The following is a 6,710-nucleotide window of genomic DNA, read 5'->3' as shown; positions in this document are numbered from 1 at the left end:
CTACATGGCTTTAAATACATTTCTTTTCGTACAGCAAAAAATTTTTTTCAGCGGTTCTTTGCCTGGGTTAAGGGTTGGCCTCTTAAGGGTTGACTTTTTCCACCGCGAAATTAATGTGACATAATTTTTTGTAGGATTGGACAAACCGGCGAGTCGTCACAGATCAACGGAAATTGAAAAGGAGTTTCGCACGAGGGTTTTAGGCGTCTTTTCGGCGAGAGGTTGATTCATGGCGCCTAATTAATCGCGGACCGACGCGACTGCGAGAATATTCGCGTCGTCGGAAGAACGGGGATGATATAAGAGACGCGGTGACGCATCACCTGTACTGATATACTACACGCTGGCAATATAGTAATACCGCGATAAGCGACGTAATATTTTTCCGGCGCGGAAAGTCCGCGTCACGGGACAGATAAATCGCCGTTCCGCGCGATTTGACTCGGATAAATTATTTCTTTCGGGGAAATCAGCGCCACGCGCCGCTGGGGGTGTTCTAATACACCCCTGGATACGAACCGCGGCCTCGTTACCTTGCTCATTTTTGTAAAATTCCCCTAAATTCATCCCCTCGGGAGGCGGGAACGGGGAATTTCGTTTGGGATTTTCACAACGGTCGCGGAAACGCAATTTTATCGTTAAATAAAATATCATTGATAAGGGAATTTCTCTAACACGATATTCCCAATTTTGTTTAAATTTTGCAGAAAATGTGCCACGAATGTGGGCGTCATTTTATTTCCTGTTGCATCAAAAGTAGAATAAATATAAAAAATCCAACTTTATCATACCAGCTAAACAGAAAGTGACTGACAAAGAAACTATGGTAACCTGAAACTTCTCGCATTGTTTAAACTTTGCAGAAAACATCCCGTAAAGTTTAAGTCTGGAGTGGAAAAAGGTGTTACCCTATTTCTCTGTACATCTTGGGTGGTATAATGAATTGGGAGTTATGCAAACTAAAATGTTGAACTTTATTTCTTGTGTACACGATTCTTTAAAAAGTAAAAGGTAAAAGTCGCTTGAATATGAACGGTGTTGGTTTTTGGAAATTTTTTGCTGTATATCGACAGCGAGATTCGATGCAGGACGATGGTAAATATATAATCTTGTTTAATTTGTTTCGCGTGTGAGGTGTAAAGTGGATCGGCGTCGCACTTAAATAAAGTTGAATATTGGAATCGCATGAACGGGAACTGTTGTTTGTAATCTGTAATTTGTATTGCACGGGGCCGTTGTCACGAACCGGAATAAGCGAAAAATTCATAATTAATTTTTTTCAGACAGCTAGTGCAAGGATTTCGATACGAATTAAAACGGCAGGCTCGTCGCGTTAAATGTAATTGGATTCGAATAAAATAATTCGCAAATTTTCCTATTGTCAGCCAGATGTTCGCTCGTAGCTTGAACAAATTGGAAAATAATAATACGAGGCCCGAGGGATGAGAAATTAATTTGTTTACCACTCCGGCGAATGCGTTTTTAATTAAAAACTGATTTAATCGTGCGTTCCGCGTGCTTTCTCGTTTATTTCCTTCAGCGAACGGAAATAATGCGCCGAGTGTTCTTTCGGTTTATGATTCCTCCGATAGAGAACAAAGGGAGGAAAACCGAGCCAGAAAGTTTGTTTCGCGTAACTCGTTAATATGTTAATCGCGGGAGCAAAAATCTTATTTTATTGGCGAGCTCGGCTGGGACGTTTTGTCGCCGGAGAGGGGCAAAAAAAAAAAAAAGAAAAGAAAAACGTAAACGATTATTGCGAGGAGATAAAAACACCGAACCCATAAAGCTCATGAGTTTCCAACCCTTCCGTTCTACCGCGTTTTTCTCATTTGCCGGGCAGGAAATACGAAAAATCGAGAAACCAGTTTAACAAACATTTGTCTGTCATATATATTCGACATTTTATTGTTTCGTTCATTAACGAACGTATTTATGCAGCTTCTATCGTTCAACATTGTCCCAGTGGTCATTTATGTGTAAACTTTTAACAACTAAAATACGTCTGAAAAGAGCCAAATAATTTTCCTCCCAATAAAATTCCCAAAATAAATAATTGAACTATTTCTAACAACTTGTTCGTTTACGAATAAAATTGCTATCAAACTTCTAACTGGGCACGACGAGTTAACTCGTCATTTGTGTTTGCTATCGTCTGTCGAAAATTTGTCACGTTCTTCTTAATTCAACAAATTATTTTATCACTTCATCGTGACATAATTTGACTGCGAATTTGGAGCATTTATGATTCAAATTAATTATTGAGATACAAAACTGTGGACACTAGAAAAATTTCTGTATTACATTGTTTTCTACCTACTAAAATGATTAGAAAGAAAACTACATTTTTATCGAATACTTGATTCTGAAAGTCGACTCACGAAATTTTCAGAAAGTCGACTCAGGAAGCCCTCGGTTGTTAATCTTTGATTCTTAGAAGACCAGTGTTCATTGCTATTGAGCAAACAATTAATTTAAGAAAACTATGAACATAAGTGTGTCAATATACAGGGTGGGCCACTATAAAAAGGTCACCTGAATAACTCGCTTGCTTTTGCAGATGGAAGGAAATGCATCAGACCAAACTTACTTATCATTTAATTTATTTTTTTTTCTACATGAGCTCAAATATAAAATGGTCCAGAATGTCCGAACGGAGTGAAGATGTCCCTTTCGACGTAACTCGGAAAGTGTGACGTTCTTTGATCGAGAGAGACGCTGGATCGACGCGGTTGCTCGTTAGTTTTCCCCCAGCCCTTTTTCCTCCCCCATCATTTCCCGGGATAACATACTCTTCACGGATCGGCGCGAAGATCTGAACGTGAATGGAAGAACGAATCCGTTCCCCGGGACTCTTTCGCGTGGGCTTGTCGTCGTCATCGGCTTGCAATTCGGCCGCCGTGATTATCAACATCGAGTTCGCTCGAATCTCAAAGGAGAGTCTCAATCATGGGGGAGAGCATCCTCGAATATCCGCTTCCAGCAATCAGCTCCGAAAATACTTCGAGCCCGACTTGAATTGTTGGAGCGTCTGTGGATGATCCTATTGCATCGAGTTTCGCATATTTAGTGTGGATATATATCTCCTGAATACGCGCGCGTCGAGCTCGCGTTGCGAACGCTTAATAGAGTTTTATTCAATTAGGCCGAATAGTTCCCTTAACTAGCCCCCCAAGCCAAGATTCTGCTCCAGCATCATGTCAGATGCTGATTCATCTCATTTTCTCGTACACAAACTTTTCGAAAAGGTTCTTGCGGCCGATCAATTTATGGTGGGCTTTAAAACCTAGAAAAGTTGTGATCTTGATCCTAATCTTGATCCTCAGGACCTAGGAAAGTCCACTGGATTTTTCGTTTCAGGTTTGCGCCGAGTCTCCAAATTTTGGGATCACCTAATGGCAGTTCCTAGGCTCCATAAAAGTTGCGTTCGTAGTCCCTCGATCCTGATCTACAAAGAAAGCCTAATTCGAGTCCTCGGGTCCTAGGAGAGTCCACTGGATTTGTCGTTTCAGGTTTGCGCCGAGTCTCCAAATTTTGGGATCACCTAATGGCAGTTCCTAGGCTCCATAAAAGTTGCGTTCGTAGTCCCTCGATCCTGATCTACAAAGAAAGCCTAATTCGAGTCCTCGGGTCCTAGGAGAGTCCACTGGATTTTTCGTTTCAGGTTTGCGCCGAGTCTCCAAATTTTGGGATCACCTAATGGCAGTTCCTAGGCTCCATAAAAGTTGCGTTCGTAGTCCCTCGATCCTGATCTACAAAGAAAGCCTAATTCGAGTCCTCGGGTCCTAGGAGAGTCCACTGGATTTGTCGTTTCAGGTTTGCGCCGAGTCTCCAAATTTTGGGATCACCTAATGGCAGTTCCTAGGATCCATAAAAGTTGCGTTCGTAGTCCCTCGATCCTGATCTATAAAGAAAGCCTAATTCGAGTCCTCAGGTCCAAGGAGACTCATTCGATGGTGTCAGGAAGGATTGTATGGACTCTCCCAATTTTGGGATCACCTGATGGCAGTCCTCAGGTCCTCCAGTTCTAGGAGGATCCATAGGATCGTCTAATGACACTCCCCAGGTGCTAGAAAGGCGCAGCGCGACTGTAATTTCGCTATAATCATTTCTCACCGTGACCTCTCGCAAGAAAACCTCGAGAGCGGGTCTCGTTGCGACACGAGGAAGGCCGTTTAGGCAGACGGTCGCGGGCAGAGAATCGACGGGAATAAAGTCCGCGGGAATGGTGGCACGGCTGCCATTTGACTGCTGGCCAAACCAGACGTCGACTTAGTTTCTTTTTAGACCGTAAGGCTTACCCGCCGCATCGTTATTGCGCTAGTAATTCCGGGCGTTGCTCTACGCGCCGCGAAAGCGGAACTCAACCCTTCCCGAAGTCCGCGTCCGGAAGTTGCGCGCGTTTCCGGCGAATCTGGATAACCCGACGCGCGAATACACGCTCGCAGAATCTGTTCTTGGTGGCCTGCCAGCCGCGCCCCTTCGCGATATCTTAACCGGACCACTTAAAATAATTATTTTCCGCGCTGGGGATGTTCTGCGGAGGGGATGAAATTTTGAAAATCGGTCGCTCAATGCAGTTCTCTCGACGCTTGATTTTTCCGTACTGTTTTTGGGATCGTTTAAGCGGGGATTCTCGCGCGAAGTGAATTTCTGCATCTAGAAAATTCTTAGCTGTAGTAGTTTATTATTTAACCCTCTGCACTCGATGGCATTTTAACTCCAAAACGAAACGTTTCTCCCGACCTAGAAATGGTGCAATTTACTCGTACAATACTGACATGTTTAGTAATTCATTGAGTACAAACGAATTTAATAATGTAACAAATATTTTGAATAACGATGCGGCAATTTTTAGTGGCGCTTTACGGTCGCCATTCGAGTGCTTAGGGTTAAAAATGAAGGAAAGAAAACTTGCGAATAAATAAATCCGACGGACGAATTAATTATGCGGGGTGTAATATACGTGTAGAGGTTGTTAAACGTGTTATATACAGTTGGCAGTAACACGGCCTAATATAAATTTCGTACGACAAGGGTCGGAGGGTTCGGAGGGTGGGGGACCGGCGACGTTGAAATAATTATGCGGATTAATGCAGCGGCTAATAACACGATCTCGGAATTATAATATTTACTACCCTATAAATTCTATTATATCTATCGTATTTCACGGCGAAACGGCGCAACTACGATGTCAATTGGGCACCCTTCGCTGAAAAACGGATTAAAACGACGCGGGCGAATTTCGAATCGACACGCCGAAAATATAATACCAGCCGAGAGAGAGAGAGAGAGAGAGAGAGAGAGAGAGAGAGAGAGAGAGAGAGAGAGAGAGAGAGACAGAGAGAGATAGCCGTATTCTGCCGGGCAATCGCGCGACCAGTTTAAGCGAATTACTTGTATCGCGCGAGTTTTTATTTGACGAGGTTTCATCGGCAATTTTCTGTAAATAGATTTGTGATTTTTCGGCGGAGTGGGGGTGGGTCGAGGGGGTCGCGGCGTTCGGTGAATCGCGAGGGGTGAAATTGTGGCCGGGATTTAATGGCCGGCAATCGGAAGTGATCCTTGTTTGCACGCCGAGCGGAATTGCCGGCCGGGACGCATTTCGAGGCCAATGAAATGAACATTGGCCGACGCGTTCTGCTCGCAAAAATTCGCCGATCCAGCTGAAAAATGATCCCCTAAGCGCCGGCAACCGGCTCGCGCGTCTGTCGCGCCGGTCGTCATTCCCAAGGCGCGCGGCGCACAGTGGGCAATTTGGACGAAATCGGATTCAAAATCAAAGAACTTTCGATAGAAATGAGGTAGAGCGATGAAATTTTTTTTAAATGAAAGCTGAAACTTTGTAGAATATGAGAAAAATAGGGAGATTATTACCATCCAATCATTTCAACGAAAAAATGACTTCGTTAGTTTTTGTCACAAAAATCTATTTTTTGCAAAATCCTGAGGTCGCAGACAAATTTTGAAACCAGATTTGAAATCAGCGTGAAAAAATCTATGGGAACTGATGTATAGCATGTTAAAAAAAACTTTTTCCGCGCGTGGTATTGGAAAAACCATAATTTTCTTGAAATTGTGCAAGTTTAACGAATTTTCTCAAGGTTAAAAAACGTTCGTACCATAATCTCCCTATTTTTCCCATATTCTACAAAGTTTCAGCTTTAATTTAAAAAAAGTTTCATCGCTCTACCTCATTTCTATCGAAAGTTCTTTGATTTTGAATCCGATTTCGTCCAAATTGCCCACTGTGCGGCGGGGCTTTAACACTTTGAACGCCCAACTAGAAACCCGAAAAATTCCATAAAATCAAAGTAAGTTATTTAATGAAATAAAAATTGAAAAAAATTAAATGTATGATACTGAATAATCCTCCAACTTTCTTGCATGTTACAGATCCTAATCGAGTTTAGTACAATGAATATATCAACGTAAAAATTCAGTTTAAAACCTGCACAAATAATTCCGTCACCCACATATGGGTGACGTGGCGACGAACGTGTTAATGCTCGACACCGAGGCGAGATTACGAAATTCAAACTTGAGAATTTGCGACACTTTCGAACCCTTCTCAATTATATTCGTTATATACAGCACTGCGATAAATGAAAATAAAATCGAAGGATGTTGCGTTATCTCACGCGAGCCACCCTAAAATCATATTAAAATTTTACTACGGTCAAACCTGTTTTCGTGCGGTCCTTTTCGAT

The sequence above is a fragment of the Halictus rubicundus genome, chromosome 9 (genome assembly GCF_050948215.1).
Source record: "Halictus rubicundus isolate RS-2024b chromosome 9, iyHalRubi1_principal, whole genome shotgun sequence".
Classification (NCBI taxonomy): Eukaryota; Metazoa; Arthropoda; class Insecta; order Hymenoptera; family Halictidae; genus Halictus; species Halictus rubicundus.
Note: the sequence above shows the minus strand (reverse complement) of the source record.